Source organism: Jaculus jaculus, chromosome 19 (genome assembly GCF_020740685.1).
Source record: "Jaculus jaculus isolate mJacJac1 chromosome 19, mJacJac1.mat.Y.cur, whole genome shotgun sequence".
In the NCBI taxonomy this organism is placed as follows: domain Eukaryota; kingdom Metazoa; phylum Chordata; class Mammalia; order Rodentia; family Dipodidae; genus Jaculus; species Jaculus jaculus.
In genome coordinates this window covers 35,983,616-36,009,525 of record NC_059120.1, presented here as the reverse complement: position 1 = coordinate 36,009,525, position 25,910 = coordinate 35,983,616, and the positions used below count along the sequence as shown (strand labels likewise).

Sequence of the window (25,910 nt, the reverse complement as noted above, 5' to 3'; positions counted from 1 at the left end):
CTGTGTGTGCGCTGTGTACATCAGAGGTATCTCCAGGGTGTCTTCCTCAATCACTTCACCTAATTCTTTGATTCTTGTCCTGAACCTTGCTTGCAGTGTGATTAGCCTAGCTAGCCAGTGACCTCAGGGATTCCCAGTCTCTACCTCCTCAGCCTTCGGATCACAGGTGTGTACCACCATGCCTGGCATTTTATGTGGGCACTGGGGATATCAACTCAGACCCTCATGCTTATGTGGCAAGCTCTTGACCCACTGAACCAATTTCCCAGACACACAGTATCTTTTATTAAACTATATTTTGGTCATGGAGCCCATCTTAAACCTTGGATGTTGGAAAGAGGACTATGCGGCAGCAGAACTCCAGCCATTCAAAAGAGGAAAGCCTAGTGTGGCACGGTGGTGCTGCGTGCATGCCTTTAGTCCCTGTGAGTTCCAGGACAGGTTTCAAAAACAAAACAAAACATAAAAGACAGGAAGAGAAGCCTGAGTGTTCTGTTTATCTCAAAACTCAGTCTCTGCCTTGCACCAGGAGACACTCCTTTGCAGCACAGGTAAGCACGCGCGGGCGTACAGCCTTCGAGATGAGATGACGGGAGGCCTGGCCACCTTCCCAGTCCCACTGGCTTCAGTCCGGCCCAGCTGGCTCTGCATGGACAGACTTTAGTCTTCCTATTTCTTCTCCTAGTAGGACTTAGCAAACTAGAGGAGTTGAAAACATTCAAGTTGTCTACTGTACATGCTAAATGGGGATGGGATTAACAAAACTAAGTAAAATCCACACTCCACTCAGCCTGCTTCTAAAAGGAACGTGTCAGTGTGATCACTAACAGGCTTTAACACAGAACGACCTTCCATCCCCTGCCTATTCCTTGTCTGGTGGGTGACTAAGGAGGAGAGCCAAAAGGCAGTTGGCAGAAGTGGGCAGTCAAAGGGGGAGGAAGAAAAACAGGAGATACAAATTGAGCCATTAGGCTATGAATAATTGAGAGTTGCCTCTATTTGAAAATTGACATTTTATAATGGTTTGGTCAGAGCTGAGGCCAAGGGAACTCCATTCTAGCCTTGTAATCTCAGGGCCCAGAGCCAGACTTAAAATTTTCCCCAGTAAACAGAAGAGCTGCTACCATTACCTGGGAGAAGGTGGCTCCTGTCCAGTCCTTTAGCCATCTTATCACATGTGGGAAAGGCCCAAAGCCCAGAGCCTATGTATTCGGAAAAGACAGTGGTCTTCTACCAGCGAGACCTGCCCGTGAGGAAGGAAAAAATGAACTGGGTCTTTGCTGGAAGGTTCTGGAAGGGTTTTTAAAGGTGAAAGATTTATGCAATTTGAAGAGAAACCAGAGCCTGGAAGGGTTTTAAAGCTTCCTTTGGTTTAACTTTCAGGAGGATGACATAGAATGTCACAGGAAATGAGATCAGGGCACAGATCACACTGAGCTGCAGGGAGAGACTTGCCTTCTCTTGGCCTTTCAGGCTGGTGGGTGCACACCCCACAGTCAAACACCTGGTAGGCAACTCACTTGAATTCACCCTCTGTGAATTCACTGAGGGGCTTCTTCCTTAGACCCTGGTTCCACTCATTCACCTGACAGGCTCCACCTTGCTTTAAGCTGCATGACCCTAGATATCACAGAATCTCTCTGAGCTTTAGTTCTGGCTTCTGTTAAAAAAAAAAAAAAAAAAGTTGGGGGTGCTTAAATTGTTCATCACTCAGAATGGTTCTTACACTGCCTGTAAAGTAGATATTAATCTTTAAAATTATACTAATCCCCACATGCTTGGTTACCCCTACATTGCTGCAGTCAGATGTCAAAAGCGAGAACTGAAATAAGCTGGCACTTTTATTCACTTCGACAGAGTAGAAAGCCCAACAGTGCTCCTGGACTCCAGGATGAAGAGTGTCCCCTCCAGTCAGAGCTCCTGCACCCCAGGGTGAGGAGTGTCTCTTCCAGTCAGAGCTGCTGGACCCCGGGATGAAGAGTGTTCCTTCCAGTCAGTTCTTCAGTCCATTCCTGTGGAGCTAGAGTTAAGATGGGCGATAAAGGAAAGTGAGCCTGTCCTTTGGTCTGACCCTGAAGGAGGAGAAGCTGAAAAGAATTGGAATCCGTGATGAAGCTAATGGCCTGATTTACATGAATGTCTGGTTCATTCTTTCTGTCTTTTTGGCTTGGGTGATCTGTGATCTCCAGCCCAGAAGAGGCAGAGGAACTGCAGAGGGCATTCTCAAAGAATATGGAGAGCAAGCCTGGCATGGAGTCTCAGGTTGGAGGATCACCATAAGTTTGAGGCCAGTCTAGGGCTACAGAGTGAGTTCCAGGTCAGGTAGCCTGGGCTGGCATGAGAACTGACCTCAAGAAAAATAATTGTGGAAAAACAGTCCCTGTTGACAGGGTGACAGAGGTGACGCTCCAGGCGCAGCCGCTGCTTAGCGAAATGTCTGATGGTTGAGCCGAGGCTCCTTGGACTGCGCTCAGCGCCTTAATGGCTGCTCATGCTCTCAGTACAGTGCCCACCGCTCTCCTTCTTGGCAGAGCCATCGTCATCCCCACAGCAGCCAAAGATGATGACTCATTTCTAGACCCCGGAGGTGGCTCTGACCCTCTGCTCAGGTACCGCTGGAGTTGGAGTTGAAGCCAGGCACGGTGCTGCTGGTGTGGTGCCAACCGCTCCTCAGGCGAATCTGCTGATTCATCTCCCTCTCCTTAACAAGCCTGGGACCCAGCGTGCAGGAAGCAGCACCAAGGGGTCGGACTGCACCAGCCAGCTGGCAGGGACTGACCAAAGGAGGTGGGAGCCCAGCCACCTGCCACCCCAACTCCACATTGTAACTGCACCGAGGTTGAAACAGTCGCCCAAGGGTTTCCAGACCATCAGGAGCACCTGTATATCTGAACAGGGAACGTTGTAACATGAGCGATATAAAGGTTAACTTGAAAAAGCTTCAGAAATTATGTTCAGGGCCAGGTGTGGTGGTGCACACCTTGAATCCCAGCACTTGGGAGGCAGAGGTAACAGGATTGCTTTGAGTTTGAGGCCAGCCAGGGACTACAGAGTGAGTTCCAGGTCAGCCTGGCTAGAGTGAGGCCCTACTCTGTAAAAACCAAACATATATGTGATGTCCAGTAAATGATGAAGCATAATGCCTCTTTTAAAAAAGCCACACATTCACATTCAAAAAATAAGCATTGCCAGGCATGGTGGCTCATGCCTTTAATCCCAGCACTTGGTAGGCAGAGATAGGAAGATTGCTGTGAGTTCAAGGACACCCTTGTGAATTCCAGGTCAGCCTGAGCTAGAGTGAGCCCCTTCTGCAAAACAAAACAAAACAAAAAGCATGGAGTGTGCTGGGGAGATTGTTCAGTGCTTGCAAAGCCTGCTCGCCCAGGTTCAATACCCCAGTGCCCATGAAAAGCTGTATGGGCATGTATTTACATCAGCAAGAGACCCCGGTGTACCCATACACAAATGCACTCTCACACACATATAGACACACATGCAAATAAATACAACAGATTTTTTTAAAGGCACAGAGAAGTATAAAAGAGCAAGCAAACATAAACATGACCCGTAATCCATCCCCAGATAACATTTGTGGATATGTGAAGAATATAGGTACTTGGGACTGGGGAGAGAACTCAGTTGGAAAAGTGCTTGCCTCATATGCATAAGGACCTGAGTTCGATCCCCAGCACCCATGTAAAAGTCTGGCATGACAGCACATATGTGTAATCCCAGTGCTGAGGTGTAGAGACAGGATGGTCTTGAGAACTTGCTGCCAACTACTCTAGCTGCATTGATGCACCTCAGGCTCAGGAAGAGACCCTGTCTCAAGAAATAATGTGGAGCCACTCATGGTGGTTCATGACTATAATCCCAGCACTTGGGAGGCTAAAGTAGGAGGATGATCATGAGTTCAAGAGTACCCTGGGCAACACAGTGAGTTCCAGGTCAGATTGGGCTAAATGGAGATGTTACATTAAAAAATGTGTGTGTGTGTATTTATCTGGCAGCACATATACTAAAATTGGGATGATACAGAGAAGACTAGATGGCCCCTGCACAAGGATGGCATTCAAATTCATGAATCATTCCATATTTTTTGGACTCTAATGAGAAGCTCCCACCAGTCTTCAGTGAAAAGTGAAGCTACACCCACCAAAATCTCTCTGAATTAACAGTGCTTATCCCTTTTAACCTATCCTGATCTCACTCTCTGTTGGAAAATCTGTTTTTCTTTTTCAGAAAGCAACAAGAATGGAGGACAACCAAAATCTATCAGTAAGACAAGAATAGGTAGCTGATTCCCTGGCAAGAGATGAACCACCCCTCGCACATCAGCCAGGGCCCAGGTGAAACCACAGAGGAACTGGCGAGATGAGCAAGAGCACTGCCTCATGGTGAGCCTGACAACCTACACCAGAGTGATGGAAACAGACACTGAGGAGACTCAAAACACACCAATGCAGATCCAGAAGCTGCTGAGAGCTCAATACAAAAGGAGACTTAAAACACACCAACCACGGCTCAGGGAATTTTGCAGAAAAGAAGGCAGAAAGAATGTAAAAGCTACAGGTTGTGAGGGAATATTCAGAGGCAATGCCACCCCTCACACCATCACTGACTGCTGTTCTCTGAACCCACAACTCCATAGTGAACACAGCAATCTCACTAAGCATGGTCCTCTGTGGAGTGGGGACAGGGAGGAAGGAAATGAGGGTGCCAACACATGACACAAAGTTTCTACTTTAAAAAAAAAAAAAAGGAGGAGAGCCAGTTGTGGTGACACATGCCTTTAATCCCAGCACTAGGGAGGCAGAGGCAGGTGGATCACTGGGAGTGCGAGGCCACTCTGAGACTACATAGTGAATTCCAGGTCAGCCTGGGCAAGAGCAAGACCCTGCCTCAAAAACAATACAAAATAAACAAATTAAAAAGATGAAGAGCAATTGAAGAAACAATTTATTATTAACTTCTGGGCTCCACACATACATGCATGCATGTGTATCCACCATGCATACATGCACACACATTATACACACATACATTCCAAAAAAATCTAAAATGAAGACCAGTACTTGGTTAAACAATGTATGTGCACAAAGGCATTTTTATTTTTTTGGTTTTGTGTGTGTGTTTTTTAATAATTAACAACTTCCATGATTGTAAATAATATCCCAAGTTAATTCCCTCTCTGCCCCCCACTTTCCCCTTTGAAACTCCATTCTCCATCATATTCCCTCCCCCTCTCAATCAGTCTTTCTTTTATTTTGATACCATCATCTTTTCCTACTCTTATGATGGTCTTGGGTAGGTAGTGTCAGGCACTGTGAGGTCATGAATATCCAGGACATTTTGTGTCTGGAGGATCACGTTGTAAGTAGTCTTGCCCTTCCTTTGGCTCTTACATTTTTTCTGCCACATGTTCTGCAATGGATCCTGAGCCTTGGAAGGTGTGATAGAGATATTGTAGTGCTGAGCACTCCTCTGTCACTTCTTCTTAGCATGGTTATACCTTCTGAGTCATTCCACGGTCACTGCCATTTGAAAAGTGAAAGGCCTAACAAAAAAATGAGACTAGCATTAATATATGGATATGAACACTAAGAGAAGTGCTTACTGGGCATTTTGATGAGCACAGTATATACATTTAGCCTGACATAGCAGATGTTACACCCTAGGGCTCATGAATACCCCTGTTGTAGGTTTTCAGTATCAGGGATGTATTCCCTCACATGGAGTGGGTCTCCAGTCAAATTAGAGGGCTATTGGCTTTCCCCATAACAGACGTGCCACTATTGCACCAGTTGGTTCATTTGGCCTGTTTGGCCAAATATAAGGCTTGCAGTGTCCACTGTGGAGTATCTTCACTGTTGATTTCTCTCTCTCCCATTGAGCTTCATGAGGCATGGCTTTTTCTAGCTTTCTGTCAGCTGGTCTACATGGAAGAAGCTTTCAGCTCAGTTCCAGAAGGAGTTCTCAGTGAGCTTGCAGCCCAAGTATATGGAGTCTTCAGCAATAGGGTATTGCCATGTATTCCTGGTGGGAAACCAAGGGCCTTGGCAATGGCCTCACAGGCATTTTTAATAGATCAAAATAGCCCCTGCAAACAGGAGTGTATACCTGTAGTCCCAGAATTTGTGAAGTAGAGGGAAGAGGATCATCCTGAGCTATATATAGAATTCACAGCCAGGGGCTGGAGGGATGGCTTAGCAGTTAAGGTGCTTGCCTGCAAAGCCAAAGGACACAGGTTCGATTCCCCTAGACCCACATTAGCCAGATGCACAAGGTAGCACATGTATCTGGAGTTCGTTTTCAGTGGCTGTAGGCCCTGGAGCGCCCATTCTCTCTCTCACATGAGACCCTGTCTCAATAAATAAAGGTAACAGAAAAAATAGCCTCCAGACTGCACGGCTCTGTGAGACACAAACCATGTTGTAGTCCATGGTTCCTTGAGTAGGAATGATAGTCCCACGTTGTATGCCGTGTGGGTGACGCCCGCTTGAGTCACAGCTGTGGTGGGGTGTCACTTCTGCACGTCCTGTAATCAACACCTATTCATGTATCTCATTTTCTAAAGCATCTGGCTTCACAGATCCCATCATTTGGATGTATCAAAATTTCTTCAACTGGTTCCATGTGAATGGACAATTTACCTCCTTGTCTCATTACAAAAACTCTTCAATTAACTTGTTGTACAGACATCTTAGCCAACCTCTATGTATGTAAAGAGAGAAAATTCTTATAAGTGGTATTTCCAATTGCAGGAATATACATTTTAATTATATATATATTGTATAATCCAGAACTTTGTTATAAGAAGAATGGCTCCAAAGAATAAAAAGTTTTCCTGACTTAACACCTCCCTTGAAGGCACATGAAAGGATTGACCTGACATTGGAACAGAAGCATTGTATTTCTGCATACAATGCTAAATGCTTAGGCCAGTGTGGGTGGAAAAGAGGCAGAATGGATGTGGGAGAGGAACAAAGTAAATTGTTTGGAGTGGATGTACGATGTCCTCTTGACCACTGAGTAGAAAGAGGTGGACAATGTTTTAAAGGTCCTCTGATTCCATCACTTGCTATGGATGCTTGGGCTTTCTTGTTCAAGATTTATGTAGATCACTACTGATGATGTGCTTAGAATCAGGGGAGTTAACCCTGGGATGGGAACTCCACAAATGTGCTAGGATTTTCTGAGGCCCCACTGTTCAATTTCTATCCCAGTTATTTATTACAGTGGTCTCTACTAAAGCAATGATTGTTTTGTGGGTTGACTAGGCTCAGCAGGGGGGTTTTCACTTGAGGTCTTGGCATTGTCGGAACACTTTTTTAAATACTTTTAAATTTATTTTATTTATTTATTTGAGAGAGAGAGAGAGAGAGGGAGAGAATAGGCAAGGAGAGAGAGAGAGAAAGAATGAGTGCACCAGGGCCTCCAGCCACTGCAAACAAACTCCAGATGCATTCACCACCTTGTGCATCCAACTTACATGGGTCCTGGGGAATTGAACCTTGGTCCTTTGGCTTTGCAGGCAAGCACCTTAACCACTAAACCATCTCTCCAGCCCTTAGAACACTTTTCTTGAACTGACTAGGATAATATATTTACATACATCATTCTTACCAGGAGATAGGAATGTACAGTCAGGCTTAGGTCTTGTGCCAACTTCAGATCCAGGAGGTGGGATCAGACTTGTCCTATTTATATGGCCTAAGGCTGAAGATGAGTGGCCTCTTAAAAACAGAATGGGAGATGGGAGGCTGTAGACCAAGACAGAGGCATGTACTTACACACTCTTCACTGGCCTGACCACACTTGGGCAGTCATACTTGGGATCAACCAGCTTTGGACTTCCTGGCAGTGCTAAGGAGAACACTGCCACTTTCACTCAGCAGTGGTCAGTGGATGTGCAGAATCATGGGGCCACCTAGTGTGGGGACACTGAAGACCTTCAACTTCAATCTTCCACACAGAGGTGACATCCCTTAATACCACCTCTGCAAACCCCTTGATACTTAGCAACTGACTTCCTTAACGCCTTTTGAAAGCACTACATACCTCCATGTCACTATGAAGCAAATCCACACTAACCCTTTAAAGCATTGGCCTATGCATGTTATAGGTATTGTTTCAATCTTTTCCTCATTTCTGTGAAGAGTCACCATTACTAGCCTCACTTTATAAAGAGAAAAACAAGAGTAAGGGAATTATCAACTCTTATGTTTGGAAGATGTCCACCATTACTGCAATTTTTACTCGTGACTTAGACCTTCTTATATTACTTAGTATCTTTTTTTGGTTGGTTATTTCTATATTAGGATTAAACCTACGGCTGTGTGCATACTAAGCAAGCATTCTTCCACTGAGCCTTATCCCCAAGCCTCTGTTTACTTTTTTATTTTGTGACAGGGTCTCAGTATGTTGCCAAGGCTGGATTTGAACTCACTCTATGGCCTCAGCCTCCCAAGAAGCTGCAATGACAGGCCCATGCCTTCATGCCCAGAGACCTTTGGAAATTCCTTGGTAAATTCTTCAAATAAAAGTAGGCAGCTACTATACTCCTTCTACACCTTCAGCTTTCTAAGGTATGTCTCCCTAATACTTTCCTGTATTCTGAAAATAAACTACTTTGTGAAATTTTCACTAAATTCTCTTCTTTGGGTAAGCTAAAAATGTGCTGAAAATCTATTCTGTTCCAAATAGGATTAAACAGTATGAAATACTACAGACCCCTCATTCTGACTAGTCAACACCCACCAGCTCAGTTCTGTCTACATTTACTGTGGAGGTCAAGTTAATGTGATGCAAACTAGTAACCTGTCTTATGCTCAGAGTCCCCATAGCTTTGACTGCCTGAACCTGCATAGTTTAGGGAGCACCAGAGTACATCCCCTGACCCTTCATTAAATCATATTTTGCCTGTGGTGTACTCACTGCATTTATCCAAACACTACTGGAAGTTGTACACAGTTCACTAGGAGTGATACCTCATTAGCTTAGCTCAGCTTCTTTGAGTATCCCCCCAGGGTCTAACAAGATGGAACTTCTTAGAGCCTCAAGAACAGAACTGTACCTTTATCCTGGTGAAATCTCACCCTGTTGATCCCACTTTATTGTACCCTCCCTCTGGGACTTCTCATGAAACATGCAGCATGTCAGTTATCTGTATTAGCTGGGCTCATCCTCAGATTTGACAAATATGCACTTGTCAAGGCAGTGAGAAACCCAACCAAACCAATCTATCTCACTCCCTCACCGTGGTAAAGGCCAGACCATAAAGACCGCTGGAGCTGGGGGCTTAGGGACTTAGTGACTCACAAGTCACCCCGTGAGCTTGCACTCCACTCTTCACTTCTACAAGAATGCTTTCTTCTCTGGTACTGGGCACTGAACCCTCGCTCTCAAATATGCTAGGCAGGTGCTTCACCACTGAGCTATGACCCCCAGTATCCTCACCTTTATTTTTGCTTTCTATTTTGAGGCAGTATTTATAAAATACTGAGATGAGCCATGTCCAAGGGATCTATTACTCTATTAAAATGTTTCGGGAAGAAAAGAGGCTAGCATACCATTCTTGTACTCATTCTATCATCTATTATTTTTAAATATTTTTATTTTATTTCATTTATGTATTTGAGAGAGAGAGAATGATGGAGAGAGAGAGAGAGAGAGAGAGAGAGAGAGAGAGAGAAGATGGGTACGTCAGGGCCTTTAGCCACTGCAAATGCACTCCAGATGCATGTGCCACCTTGTGAACCTAGCTTACATGGGTCCTGGGGAATCAAACCTGGGTCTTTGGCTTTGTAAGCAAGCACCTTAACCGCTAAGCCATCTCACATACCCACACTCAATTGTATATTATTTACTGGTTTTGGTTATACGATTTACTAGCTGAGATGCCCTGGGCATGTTGCTTAAACCACATGAGATCTTAATTTTCTTATCTGTAAAGTGAAGATAATCTCACATACTTCATAGAACTGATATAAAAATTAAATGAATCAAATGAGATAATAAACATAAGTTATTTAGAATGGCTCCTGGCTGTTGATAAACACTGAATAAGTATTTTGAGCCGGGTACCTCTTTTCCTGATTCCAGGGCCAAACCTGGGACTCCCATCCCTTCTTCAGACCTCTCTCAAAAGCTTCCAGTTAGTGGAAGACCTGTCCATTTTCTCTTTCTCCATCACATGGGTCATTATGCTTTGCTATGTTGTGTTAGTATTAGCCCCTCCTATCATCCCTCTTGCTAGATGCCTGCAGCAACCCCATCTGAAGTCTTTGGAGTCACTGCCTGGAGTCTCCTAACTACAGAGAGGGCTGTGAAAGCAGCCCTTGAGGGCTCTTGATGGCCCATGGAGATTGTCAGTGAGTTTCTGTCTCACAGTGACAGCGCATGAATGGGAGTCCACAGGGAGCTCTCTCTCCTCTCCCCCATGTTTGGATCTTTCTCATCTTGTCTTTTGCAATATTTTTTCTTATAAGTGGGTTTCTGCTTCTGAGTAGTCTTAATCTGAACTCACACTCACACACCCTTCTCCAGCATAAACCTTTGGGTAGTTGAGTTATCAAAGGGAGAAGACGCCCACCCTTTCCTATCTCCTCACTCCTCTATTTCTTTCACGGCCACCCAGAGTTCTCAGAACCCTAGGCCTACAGGAGTATTCTCCATAGAAGAAGTCAGGGCTGCAGAGGTGGCTCAGATGGTGGAGTGATTGCAGCATGACCACAGGGGAGTTTGTATCCCCAGCACCCACATTGTTGTTGGGCATGGTGGTGTATTCTTTGATCCTAGCCCTGGGGAAGTGGACACAGGAGGATCCCCAGGGCTTTCTGTCTAGCTAGTCTAGTGGAATTGGTAGCTTCAGGTTAGTTAGACACTGTCTGAGTAAAGAAGGTGGAAATAGATGGTGAACTTTGACCTCCACACACACCAATGTACACAGCCATACACACTCACAGTGCGCACACATGCAAAAATAAATAAATGAAATACATCATAAGAGGTGACCCCTTGCCTTGTTAACAACAGCACATAGGACATTCCTAGCTGTGTTTTCCTGTCCGCCATCCCCTCTTTCTCCTAGGTCATTGCCTTTTCAACATGGACACTGCAACTCTGGGTTGAGAAAGAGAGAGACTGCCTCAAGGAAACCCACAGACGAGTGCTAGAGGAGCATCTGATGCTCTCCTCCGGCGTCCACATGCACGGGCACGAGGTGTGTGCATCTGTACACACACGTGCATACACCGCACACACGCCACACACAGGCAGGCTAAAAAACAAAACAAAACAAAAAGGAGAAGGTTAGCAGAGTAGGTGCATCCATCTCGGTCCTTCCTTTCTGACTGCACACGCTAGGTGGCCAGCTGCTGCCCCCTCCCGTGGCCACGCCTACCCTGCCATGGTGGACCGAGTCCTCTTGAACTGTGAGCCGAATGACCCCTTCCTCCTGACAACACTTCTGTCAGGTTTTTGTCACAGTGAAAAGAAAAGTGATGAGCACACACATCTAAATGTTTAAACATTTTTCTTCTTTTAAAAAAATTATTTCATTTTATTTATTTGAGAAAGAAAGAGGCAGATAGAGTATGGGCTCACCAGGGCCTCTGGCCTCTGTAAATGAACTATAGAAGCATGCACCACCTTATGCATCTGGCTTCATGTGGGTACTGGGGAACTGAACCTGGGTCTACTGGCTTTGCAGGCAAGTAATTACTGTTAAGCCATTTCTACAGCCCCTTCTTCTCCTCTTCCTCCTCCTTCTTTTTGGTATTTCACTCTAGTCCAGGATGACCTGGAATTCACTATGTAGTCCTAAGGTGGCCTTGAACTCACAGTGATCCTCATACCTCTGCCTCCAAATGGTAGGATTAAAGATATGTGCCACTACACCTGGCTCTTTTTTTTTTTTTTTTTTTTTTGAGATAGGGTCTTGTGCAGCCCAGGTTGGCTTCAACCTCATTATGTAGCTGAGGCTGTCCTTGAACTACCGAACCTCTTGATTCCACCTCTTATGTGCTGGGGTCCCAAGAGTACGCCACATGCTCAGCTCTAGGATGTTAATGGCAAGGGGACACATAGCTCACAATCATTTATGTCTGTTCTGGGAGGCATTGCATCACCTTTGGACTGTAGACCTGTCTTCTCAGCCATGCTTTCCTGAGGAAAAGGATCATGTTAGAGACTATACCCAGAACCCGGAAGATGGTCCTGGAATGTGCTTTTGCATGGTGAGACGGCCACTAAGATGTTTTCTATAAATAGCCCATAAATCAGTGTCCATCTATACCAGGTGGAGCACAGACTGTGTAAAGACCTGCCACCTTATGGCTGGAGATCCCAGAAAAGATTAAAATCAGTGATCCCAGGAGAAATTATTGAGCCACTAGCTCAGCCCTGTGAAATGCCTCACACCACACATGCTCTGTGCAGGCATGTTCGTGCGTATGTCCATTTCCTTCCATCTTCCTGGACATGTTCTTTGGGAGGCTAAGTAATATGGGTTCTAGACACGGACCCTGAGCTCAAGGAAACCACACCCAGTTAGAGAGACAAGGCTGGTGTATCTTCACAGAGGCATGCCAATCTTCATGCCATCATCCTGAGGCTTGTAGAATTCCTCCCGATATTTTGTACCTCCACAGCTTGGCTGCAATCCCCAGGCTACCTCATAACTTCTTCTCATGGTGTGGACTGTCCACCAGCTATGAGTCCCTCAACTAGTTGCTTAGCTGCCTGTCTGCTTGTTTCTTCTTTTAAAATGGAGATGATGTTCAGTTTTTCTGCTGGGGCTGTCAGAACATTTAAATGAGGTTGTATCAATGAGTTCTCAGAGGCAGGCTTCACATCAGGAAGCACAAGTCAGGAGAGAGTCATTAATATTATGACTCATCCTTCAAGACTCAACTTGAACACTATCTCCACAAGAAAGCAATGCAAAAAAAAAAAAAAAAAAAAAAAAGACCATAAACCAAGCCAAAGACAAAAGGTTACTGGAAAAAAAATATTCACAACACATATGACAAAGGACTAATTTGTTTTTAATTTTTATTTATTTATTTGTGTGACAGAGAAAGAGGGAGAGAGGGAGAGAGAGAGAGGAAGAGAATGGGTGCACCAGGACCTCCAGCCACTGTAAACAAACTCCAAACACATGTGCCCCCCTGTGCATCTGGCTAACGTCGGTCCTGGGTATCAAAACTGGGTCCTTTGGTTTGGCAGGCAAACGCCTTAACCGCTAAGCCATCCCTCCAGCCAAGGACTAATTTTTTTAATTTATGAAGGGAAGACAGCAGTTCTATAGGAAAGCACCAAAACATGCAGTTCATAGGAAAGAAATTCGAGAGGTCAATAAGCAAGAAAATGCACCCTATTTTACCCATAACTAAGCCAAGGTAGCAATGTAAGGACCTCTCTCTCTCTCTCTCTCTCTCCCTCTCTCTCTCTCTCTCGTTCTCTCTCTCTCTCAATCTCTCTCTCTACATATATATATGTGTGTGTGTGTGTGTGTATGTATATATATATACATACACACACATACATATGGTATTGGCAAGAGTGTTCAAGTTTGATTAATATCCACGTAGGAAAGGATGGTAAAACTAACGATTTGCATATGAGTTCTTTTTTCCTCAGTGCCAGGATTGAAACCCAAGGCCATGCGTATGCTGCGGGAATACTCTACCACTGAACTACATCCTCAGCCCAGCATATACCCTGAGGGGAGCGCAAATCTCTGCAGGTATTTCATCAAGCATTTTGGAAATATGTATCCACATTCAAATGCACATTTCCCTTCATGGAAACATCCTTCTGTCTTCTGATATGTTCACAAAAGAATAAAAGGTCATTGCTATATTCTGAGCTTCTAGAAATGTGCCTGGCCTGTGCTGGATAAATACATAAAACAAAAATGTTCATGGAAGTGAGTTTGCAATAGACAAAAACTGAGCAACAGGGAATTTAAATATATCATTGCACGCCATGCAATGAAGAATTCTCCAGCTAGTAAAACAAGAGTCATACATCAATGTTTTCTGATTTTAAAAGACTTCTAATACAAGACAAATCTCTAAAATCTCAAAGCACAGGCCAACACTAAGTGACCATTGGTGTAAATAAGGAAACACACACGTACATAGTTACATATTCTAGTATGTGTTTTCTTTCCTAGGAAGATGACTTAGAAGCCTTTTATAATCTCTGTGTGGAGAAGAAGAATCAGAGATAGGGAGACTGGCAAAGAGAAAAAATTTTAGACATTTTTTTCTTTTTTTTTTTTTTTTTCCAAGGTAGGGTCTCACTCTAGCTCAGGCTGACCTGGAACTCATTATGTAGTTTCAGGGTGGCCTCGAACTCACAGTGATCCTCCTACCTCTGCCTCCTGAGTGCTGGGATTAAAGGTGTATACCACCACACCCAGCCAATTTTAGACATTTTTAAGTTTTCCCTCTCCGCTACTCTCTGCTCACTTCTTCACCTTCTGTGTGTATGCATATATTGATTTTATATACCAATAAACACGTGTGAGCCTCACTCTTTAGTGCCTGGCCAGGCTTTCCAAAATCCTCCCTGTCCGCCTCCGAGGCCCTCCGGCTACCTCCTGCCTCTCACTTCCTGCCCTGGCAAAGCTGTCTGGCTGGCAGGCCCCTCCCACACCTGCCGCCATGGCTCTCTTCCAGGCTTTGGGCCTTGCTGTCAGGTCCTCTCTTCCAATGTTCTCCCCACTGTTGCTTGCCCCTAGGCTAGGCTAGTGTCCCCCATGGCATCCCCAAAATGCCTTTGCGCTGTTTGAAGGGCAGATGAGGTTTTCTGAGGGCAGAGCTGTGTGATATGTTTTGTTTCTTGTTTGTTTGAGGATTTATTTTGTTTGTTTTATTTTTTAAAGTCAGGGTCTCACTCTCTAGCCCAGGCTAGCCTGGAACTCATGGCCATCCTTTTACCTCATCCTTCTGAGTGCTGGGATTTAAGGCATGTGCCACCACATCAGCTTTCCACTCATTTCGGGGAAGGGTGCCCATGTCAATGTCAAAGCCCCTCATTGAATGTTGGATAGTTGCATATGGCAAATGTCTTCTCTGTAGTTATTTATAAAAACAAATTATTTCCTATGCCCTGCAATATCTGACTCTAGCATTGTAGACTTTCCTTTCTCCCTTCCTTCCTTCCTTCCTTTCTTTTTTTCCCTTCTTCCTTGTTTTCATTTTTTGTCCCAAGGTAGAGTCTCACTCTATACTAGGCTGCTCCAGAACTCACTCTGTTGTCCCAGGCTGGCCTTGAACTCACAGAAATCCATCTATCTCTGCCTCCTGAGTGCTAGAATTAAAGCCACGCACCAACACACCTGGATTTTTGTTTGTTGGTTTTTTGTTTGTTTTTGATACAGGATTTTGCTCTGATCCCTTGGCTGGCCTACAACTCATGATCCTCTTGCCTTAGCATCCCTAGTGTTGGGATTATAGTACACATCACACCTCCTGGTGAAACTAGTGTTTTTTAAAAAATATATTTTATATATATACATATATATGTATATATATACATATATATGTATATGTATACTTATACATACATATACATACATACATACATACATACATACATACATACATATATATTTGACAGAAAGAAAGACAAGGGAAAGAGAGTGATGAAGATACAGAGAGTGAGAATGGGCAAGCCAGGCCCTCTTGCCACTGCCAACTCCAGATGTATGCACCACTTTATGCATTTGGCTTTATGTGGGTGCTTGAGGACTGAACCCAGGCTGTCGGACTTTGCTAACAAATGTTTTTAATTGTTTGAGCAATTCTCTCTAGTCCAAGACTAGTATTCTTGCATGAAGAGAACCACTTACAAAGCTAAATATCAAGTGAGGATTGCTGCTACTTGTGGGTAATTGATTACAGCACCACAAAGATCTCAGTCATGAATGGGGTGTGTCTCCCTTGCCTCTCCCAGGCTGCTGTGGCTCCTAACCCCACATCTTTCTAGAGCAGCCTGAACAATAGTGATGTCTGCAAAGGGAAAAGGGCTCATGGCTTATTCACCACATACCACACTCTTGCTGCATGCCAGGCAGTATACTACTAATGACCTAGCTGATGGTCACAAAGAGAAAAGATAGTCCTCACTCTTAAGGACCTCACTTCATTGGAAGAGACACAGTTGGAGAAAGAAACTAAGTTGGGACAGAAGTAGAGAGAAAGCAAACACTGGCTATTATGCCATTGGCAGAGGTCTTCCAGTGTCCAAGTCAATGATCCAGGTTTACCAGGGATGAAAGCCTTGCTTGACACATGTGTCCAGAGGAAAGGGTGCAAATACACACACACACCTCTGGGTACAAGTGGATTTCCAAAGAAGGTAACTACCTGAGGAAGGAAGGAGAGGACAGTTGACAGGATACAATCAAAAGGTTTACCACCAAAGACGCAAAAATATGGGGGCTACCATGGTATATAGTCTATATTTATGGAAGTTGTCAATAAAAACTTTGAAACAAATAGGGGAATCAATGAAAGGTTCATGGCTTCCTGAGTGGTTCCTGGCCATTTCCGGAGCCTTAGTTCCTCCATGAAGGGTGAGTCTATGACATGGTAAATGAAAAGTCAGGTCCTCCATGTGGATTCAGGCAGTAGTAACAGGCAAAGCCTGCACCACAGATGAGGTGTGGTGCATGGGCTGAGTGGGGAAAGGCCTGAAGACCTTCCTCTCTGCTTCCTCCAGTTACTCCCCGTCCCGCACAGGCTCCCTCCTGCCTCTGGCCTTGGTCTCTTCAGTATGAAGATCACTGTGACTTTGGTACCAACAGCCATAGCAGTTTCTGTAACACAGCTAGGAGCTTGGGTGAGACAATGTGCAAAACACACTGAAAGCAGGCACAGAAAAGACTCTGGTAGGATGAGCCTAACCCCTCGCTGCCGTTAACCCACTCTGGGACCTTGGGCAGGTAATTACTCTCTGTCACTTACACCAGGTCTATGATACCTGAGGTTCTATCTGAATGAGCATTCTCATAGAGCTCTACATTTCACATGTGTTCTTGGACTCCAAACTTTTAGGATCATGATAGGTAACCCAGAGAGGAAAGGGTTAGTGAACATTCAAACATCTTTCACTTCTCTCCAGGCGCTTTGTAAGTGGTAACTGGCACATCTCACCCATAGCATCTAATTAATCATACATTTATTAAAGGCTTAGCACACATGTTAAGCAACTGGATTGATATTTTGAAATAATTAGTATAGGTAGTATTAACATCAATATGTTGAACACTGTCATGTATATTACCTTCCTTAGTCCTCATAGGAAAAAAATTCTGAGGGCTCAAGAAACTTGACCCAGGGTACATAGTGAGGGAAGGGCAGGGCACAGATTTAAAACCCGCCATCTAATTGGCTCATGACCATGAATACTACACTCCTTACTGCCTCTTTTGAACATAACCCTAGGGGCTTAGAAAGAATATCACTGTTATATGAACTGAACAAGACAAAACTGCTGCTGGTGTGAGCCATACTGCCCTCCCTCCCCACACCAGGTGTGAGTCATACTCTCCTCCCTCCCCACACCAGGTATGAGTCATGCTCTCTTCCCTCCCCACACCAGATGTGAGTCATACTCTCCTCCCCCCCCACACCAGGAGTGAGTCATACTCTCCTCCCTCCCCACACCAGATGTGAGTCATACTCTCCTCCCTCCCCACACCAGATGTGAGTCATACTCTCCTCCCTCCCCACACCAGGTATGAGTCATACTCTCTTCCCTCCCCACACCAGATGTGAGTCATACTCTCCTCCCCCCCCACACCAGGAGTGAGTCATACTCTCCTCCCTCCCCACACCAGGTGTGAGTCATACTCTCCTCCCTCCCCACACCAGGTGTGAGTCATGCTCCTCTCCCTCCCCACACCAGGTGTGAGTCATACTCTCCTCCCTCCCCACACCAGGTGTGAGTCATGCTCCTCTCCCTCCCCACACCAGGTGTGAGTCATGCTCCTCTCCCTCCCCACACCAGGTGTGAGTCATACTGCCCCCCTCCCCACACCAGGTGTGAGTCATACTGCCCCCCTCCCCATACCAGGTGTGAGTCATGCTCCTCTCCCTCCCCACACCAGGTGTGAGCCATACTGCCCTCCCTCCCCACATCAGGTGTGAGTCATACTCTTTTCCCTCCCCACACCAGGTGTGAGTAATGCCCCCTTCTTCTCCAGGAGCTTCCTCCCCCTCTCCTGGCTGCTCAGATCCCTGCTGTACAACCTTCTGATGATGGATAGAGACTGCTCCACCTCACAGCCTTGTTTACCATTTAACTCCTTACACCAGCTAAATTCTCCATGTGCAAATGGTTGTGAGCAGCTTTTCACAGAGAGGGAAATGAATGCCCTTCCCATGATTTCCTGACTGCCACTGGACTGCAGAGCCCTTGCTAGGGGTCCTCAGTGGTGTTTGCTTTGTGCTTGCTGCTCAAGTTCAGGGGCTGTTGACTGCCTGACCAGATACAGGGACATGATCATTTAACTCCTAAGGGGCTAGGTGCCAGGAACCAGAGATCTCTTGCTCTTTAACTAAGGCCTGGACCTCAGGGAAGAAGGAGAAACTTAAGCCATTTTAGGTAGTCCAGGGACTACCCAACTCTTGATATCCCTAGAAGACCTGGAAGCCAGCAGTATGACCTCCCAAGGGCAAGCAACAAAAACAGGAAAGCAGTTTGGCTTATCTTTGTGAGTTTGTAAACAACTTGTGAGGGTCTCACCAGCATTCTGCTTTTAGACCTAAGCTAAAGGAAAAAGAAAAAAGAAGAAAAGTTAAGCTGAAGTAAGCCAGGTCACAGGCTAACACACCAGACTTGCACAGAGCTGCGGTGAAAGGCAAAGTAGCCCTGCAGCCTCCTGGGAGGACAGTGCTCTATGTTAGACTCTTCAATGTGGCCCTTGGCCACAGCTTCTCAGAGTGCATCTAAGGACCGGAAGTGTCAACATCACCTGGGAACTCGTTTGCAATGGAAACTCATGGGCTTCACCCCTACTTCCTATTGAACCAGTGTTTCGAGTGGGCCAAGAAACTGTTCTAACTCTGCTGCACCCACTGGAGAGCCTCTGCTCTGAGAACAGAGTTAAGACAAGTAGGTCACTGTTGACAGGACGCTAGATAGGAAAGATCTATGTGATGAAGATGTGCTCTCTGGGGAGGGGTGGTGAGCTTCTCTCACTCTGGATCCCTTCACAGAGTGAGGAGAGCTATGAGGAGGAGCCCTCCACCCAGGGGAGTTCTGAGTAGGTCAACCCTAAGGTCTCCAGCTCCAAGAGTCTGTGATTTTCATAGGATAAATAGATCAGGGATACAAATTCTTGCCCTTCTAGAATGGAAGTTCCGCAAAGGCAGGTGTTTGTGGGGGTTGTTCGTGGTGTTTATCCACTATTATGACCCCACTGCCTGCAGCAGGGGTACAGCTAGTGGATGCAGCACACAGTCTGTTGGGTTTTGTTTTGTGTTTTGGAAAGTAAGAATTTATTGGAACTTAATCATTCTTATTAAATCTATGGCTTCCCCCCCCCCCTTTAACTATAATAGCAGAGGTATATCATTGTGACTGACCATATGGCTGCAAAAACTAAAATATTTACTGCCTGGTCCTTGATAGAGTTTGGTAACCCCTGATATAGACAATTGCTTATGTCATGGCCAAATGCTCATTAAACATTCAAAGAATGAATGGTCTGATTTCTCTTCTGATGACAAAGAGGTACTGGGGACAAAGACATGGAATTCAGCGATGGGCGACCTGGGCTTGAATTCTGGCCCCACCATTTACAAAATTGTGAACTTGGGTAAATGATTTAGCCTCGGTGTGGTTCATATTCCTCACCTGTAAAACAACAAAAGCCTAGCCACCTATGATGGGTCCAGCTATGATGAAGGATCAAATTATTAATGCATGCTTCCAAGACAAGTTTCCTAGTTACCTTGAGAAGTGTTTGGGGCAGAGTCTGGCAAGCTAGTTTGGGCACTGAAGTGGGGAGTGGGCAGTGAGAAAGGCCCACTGGCCTCTTCCTAACTCCATCCCCACACATGAGCTCTCTTCAAAAGGGCAAGTTCACAGGTGATTTTTTTTGCAGTGTAATCTCTGGACTTGGAGAAACTACTGGTCAGTCAACTTCCAGTTGATAGTTATTAAGTAAAAAGGGAAGATCCAATTGGCTTTTGACTTTCTCTTATTTCTCCTCCTCCTTCGTTGTGGAGTCAGGGTTCCACTGTGTAGTCCAGGCTGGCCTAGAACTGGCAGAAATTCTTCTGACTCAGCTTCCTCAACTCTGGAATTCCAGGCGTGAGCCACCCCTTCTCAACTTTCATGTGTATTTCCAATAATGAATGTTAATAAGCTACCTACATTCTGTGGCCTAGACCCCTGATCACCTGTGTATAACCGGCTGGGTCAGGCAGGGCTCAGCAGTCTGAGACCTGCAAGCCCCTGGGGTCTGCTTGGTCATGGACTAACCATGGCTCTCATCAAACACTCATTAAGTGTGGCCCCTTGGTGTTCCGGTGGTAGTGGTTTACTCATCATTTTTTCTGGCAGGAGCTCAGCATAAACTAGGTGTTCTGGCAGAGGCCTCCAAGCCCTCCAATTCCCAGGGATTCCAGGGATGAAATTAATTACAGGCAGGTACAAACCCACACTACTGGAGGCTGAATCAGAAACATGTCGTAACTCAGGACCCAAAATGTTCATGTTTACAGCCAGCAGCCTTGATTCTGAGATTTTTGCAAACTACTTCGCATTCCTGTTTCCAACACGTGTGTAGCTTGCCTTTCCTTTCCCGGGTTGAGGGAGAGGTGGTAGCTCCGAGAACTCCCTGGGGCAATGCTGGCAGGTTTGTGTTCACATGTGAGAATGACACCCAGAAGCTTACTCCTCGTCCTCATTTGCACACTCTGAGGGCCAAGCCCTGGCCCGCAGACCACAGACCTCATGAAGAACTGCTCACTCTACCACACAGAATTTAATTACAGACATCTCTGGGGTCTGAGAATCTACTGTGTTTGTTCCAAGGAACAGAGATTTAATGAAAATGAAAACTGAAGTATAACTTGGATTTTATTTCGCAATGTTTTTAGCTTCTTATTTGTATCAGGATCCAAGCCACTATAACTCTCTCATGAGTCAGTTGTCACCAAACACAGCTAAAACACACAGAGCTTTCTATCTCTAAAGCTCTCAATTAATCTATCATTTCCCATCCTTTAACCTCTAAGTATCAATTATCAATCAATAATCACTGTCACTGACCACCAAGCACCAAGCTCCAAAATACCACAAACTTGTGTGTAACACTACTAACTCAAGCATGTTACTACAACCTTCAAGGAAGCACAACCCAGGTCAAGGGCTCCCCTAAGCACTATGTGAGGAAGACTCCTTGAAGGACAGGAGAACTTGGTAGGTGATGGGAGTAGAGCAGAAGGTCCCATTGAGGAATCTGAGTAGCTCCAGGTTGAACATCCAGGCATGGACTTCTGCTCCATGTCACCTTCCTCACATGACTCTTCCCATGTTTACTCAGGCCACACTCCATTCTCTCAAGTAATTAACTGTCAAAACATCTACATTCAATATCACAGTGAACTAGCTAAAACACAGATCACTCCTATATCAGTTACTTTTCTCACTGCTGTAGTGAAATACCTGACAAAAGAGACTTAAGGGAGGAAGGGTTTGTTTCGGCTCACAGTTTGAGGGGAGACGGTCTGTCGTGGTGGAGAGGACATGGCAGTGGCAGTGAGCATTCACTTTGCATTCACAATCAGGAAGCAGAGGCAATGAATGCTGGTGTCCATGCTTTCACCTTCCCCCTTTTGATTCATTCCAGGTCAGCAGCCCATGATGGTGCTGCCCACATTCAGGGTAGGTCTTCCCTCATTTAAGCCTCTCTGGAAGCCCAGATGTGTGCTGTTATGGTGATTCTAAATCCAGTCAAATGGTCAATGAAGATGAACCATCATGACTCCATATCCAGAAATACTCTGTTTTAAATTGAAAAAGTAAACAGATCTCTAATTTCTCTAAAATGCAACAACAGAGGTGACATCTGGGTAAAGAGAAGCTAGAAGGAGGTGCTGCCAGAGAGGGCCCCTTTCCTCTCGCTGTCTCACGCTTAGTGTCCTTTCAGCATCTCAGCGTAGGTCAGGACTACAGGCATCATTAGCCCTCCACAAAAGGTGGTTTTTGTCCAGGAAGTAGACACACCTCTGCTAGTCTAAAGGCTAGGTTGTGATATTAAATGGAATTGCAAGGCTGCATGAGGTCTCCTGTCATATTTCTGCACAAAAAACTTCAACTATTCAGCAAAGCTCTTTTGTAGGTAACACCATTCAGAGGCCTCGGGGTGCCCCATTCAGCTTCCGGAGTCCTGCTCTCTAGGCTGTGGAGGGTTACCACATCGGGGAATCAGAGTCTTTTGCTCTGCTCAGCAGGATGGATGTTGCTTCTTCTAGGGCTTCATGCATGCTAGGCAAATGCTCTACCACTGAGCTGTATTCCCAGCCACACGCATCACTTCGTGCATCTGGCTTTATGTGAGTACTGGGAATAGAACCTGAGCCATCAGACTTTGCAAGCAAGTGCTCTAGGTTCAGTGAAAAGACCCTGTCTCAAGTAATAAGGTGGAGAGTGAGAAAGACACCCAACCTCTGGCTTATACACACATGCACACACATGTGCTCCCACACACATTTGAACATGCATATACACAGGCATAAGCTTGGAAGAAGGTTATAAGCTCAATGGCCTTGTGCATAAAGATTGGGATTTTCCTAAGTCATTTGCATAGTGTGTGTTTTCTTGAGTGTGCTCTATCTGTTACTTGTTGGTCATGATGATGGTGGTGGGTGGTTCTATTCTTCCTCTCTACTGACTGATGTTTTTATATGCTGATTTGCAGCCATGTGTAAGGGCTTTTGAACCTCACTCTAGGAGAGCTGTAGCCCCAGAAATCCTTTTGGAAGCTGGAAGGCCAATAAAACATTTTCTTATGACCACTTCCATGCTGTTGAGGGATAGTCCTGCTTAAAAGGCATAAAACTCTCTTGCTGTTTTATTTATTTATATTTAAAAATTATTTCTTTATTTTCAAGCAGAGAAAAAGAGAGGGAGAGAATGAATATGGGTGCATCAGGGCCTCTTGCCATTGCAAACAACTCCAGACACATGCATCACTTTGTGCATCTGGCTTTATGTGAATACTGGGGAATGGAACTGTGGGAGATCAGAATAGGCAGTTAGATTAGTTAGGCAGGATCAAGGCGACCCTTAAAGAGAGGGGCTCAGGATGCCACACCTATCTCAGCCTGCCCACCTGTGTCAATCCTGGGATTTAGTGTTTCTCCATCCCACCCAATTAGATCTCTCTCAAGTGCATACCATGCCCAGGTATGGGTATTTTTCTCCTCTAAACCCAGACCAATTGGCTGGGACTCCTGAAGTAGGTGTGCCCAGGTGGAATGACACAAATCCTATATTCCCCTGGACCCACGGAGAGAGGGGCCCATTTTTAGCTCTCTCTGGAGCTGGCAGCAGTGTTTTTCCGTTTTTCCAACTTGTAAGAGTTCTTTCCCACCTCGGCAGCCTGCCAGGATGGGAAGAGACACCTTTTCTTCTTTTATTACTAGTTTCACTTTTGGTCCTTCTTGAAAGCACACTTTATTTTTAACATTCCCTCTCACATCTTTTTCTAAGATCTGTATCTGGTCACATGGACTCCTGAGCTACACGTGGCCCACATGGGCTTTTGGGCTCCGCGTGGTGTACTTCTCCTTTCCCCACTTTATCTTCCCTTACCTCCCAGCCTTCCCCTTTCCCCACTCCTTTGGAAAATCTAAATAAAATGTGGTATTTTAAAAATCATTCTCTTGAATCTTGAATTGCCAATTCTTTTTTAGTTTGCAGATATGAACTCAGGGCTTAGGGTACCAAGAAGCACCCCGGAACCCCAATTCCCCCATTACAGAACCTGAGTCATCAGGCTTTGCAAGTGAAGGGAGGGCGGGAGGGAGGGAGGGAAGAAGGAAGGAAGGAAGGAAGGAAGGAAGGCAGGCAGGCAGGCAGGCACAGATTGCTATGAAGCAGGAGGAGGGCCCCTTTCCACTTCACCAAACAAGGCTACAGGGTGCTGCTGGGCAGGAGGACTTGCTGTAGTCTGGAAAGGCAAGTTCAAATCCAATTTGAAATCCATACAGTTACATTATATTCATCTAGGAAGGGGGGGGGGGTCACAGATTGTAAATTTTCTTTTTGCCTGATTCTTGTTCTACTTAGCTCTGACTAACTGTCTTATGTCTTTCTCCCTACTAGAACTCATATGACCACCAGGGTTCTTTCTGGAACAAGAGTAGTCTTGATCACATCTGCTCACATAGTCTCCTTGTTCTTTCAGTCACGCAGATAAACACCAGTGTCCTCCAAATAAGCAAGAACACACGCGCCGGCAGCTGCAGGCCCTTAGGAGCAGCATGTAATACAAGCACAGAACAAGGTGTGTCATCACAAAGAATCTGAAGGGTTCATTCAGGGGAGCCCAAAGAAAACACGCTGATATACCCAGGTCCATTCAGAAGACTGGGTGAGAGGGCTCTGCCTTCCGGGAAGGAGAGAGGAGGGCAGAGGTGAGGGCTGGGCAAGAAAGAAGGAGGAAGACAGGGACGGAAGACCCAGGAAGTATGAGACATGCCACATAACCGAGCAGAGATATGATTCTGTTCCTGGGGTCTGTCCAGATGGGCTTGCTTTCCTGAGACTGCAAACCTCAGGATCTACTGCTGCCCTGGTCCCATCAGGCACAAAGATGGGCAACACTGGGCTCATGGCTATATTGACTGGCTACATGGCTTGACTTCTGCTCCTGAGGGTTCTTGCATCCTTAATGATGAGTTCAAGTAATATTGTAACTTATGCTTTCTCCAGGGATTACTGAGACAGAGCTCTTCACAAGCTGGAGGCAGTTGGTGATGAGCTCCTGAAAGGCAGAGATTCTCTGTGAGCTGTCAGCAGCCTCGTCAGCCTCAGGCCTGCTACAAGGAGATTCCTAGAACTTGAAATGCTATACTCAGCACCATGTTTTGTTTTGGATTCGCACAGCTTAGGTCCATGCTAGAACTTCACGAGTACTCTGGAAATGGCGAACGACTCAAAGACAGAATGTGTGAGTGTGGGTGCCCAAGCTTTTCCTCCCAACAGCCTTCAGGGGCATAGCAGCAGGGGCCAAGGCCGTGGTGACCAGTGCTGACAATCCTTGCCTCTGGCTCCTGCAGGCATTCAAGTCTGCAACCATTGAAGCAAGAAGTCATACTTTACAAAATTCCTACCTTATTTATAAAACTGACACCTGAATATGTTACAGATGCTTATCAAAGCTATATTGCTCACCAAGCAATATAACTGACAGGAAAGGCACACGTTCTCAGGCACCCAGCAAGCCCCGTACTCTTGCTAGCTTCCTGCTCGCTGTTTGCGACTTGGGTGCTCAGACAAAAATTTCCTCACGCACAACAGGGGAGTAAAAACCACCTTAAAGTTGTTGTACGGCAGGTGATGGATATGTGGCAGTAGGCAGAGAAATGGCAGCTATACTTTTCAAGGACCTTACCTTAAAATTGGAAGGAGTTTTCTTGCCTACATCAGCTTGGATAAGAGGGTAGATTTATGCAGATCTCCCCCTTGAAATGACTAAAATAACCCTAATGTTTTTATCCATTTACACTTCCACTCAGCAAAAGCATGCTGAAGGTGCGCCATGGCTCAGCTGATGTCAAGGGATATGAAAGCCCAGTGGAAAAATGGGCTTTGGTTTGTTTGTTTGCCTTTTGAGGTAGGGTCTCACTCTAGCCCAGGCTGCTCTGGAATTC

The 25,910-nt window shown here is 45.5% G+C and overlaps 1 non-coding gene across 1 annotated transcript; it reads left to right on the top strand.

Annotated features, from left to right (window-relative positions):
* Positions 1 to 3,995: 3,995 nt before the first annotated feature.
* LOC123456110 lies at positions 3,996 to 4,100 on the top strand. Its single transcript, XR_006634331.1, has one exon. It is a non-coding gene; the product is annotated as a U6 spliceosomal RNA (small nuclear RNA).
* The last annotated feature ends 21,810 nt before the right edge of the window (positions 4,101 to 25,910 follow it).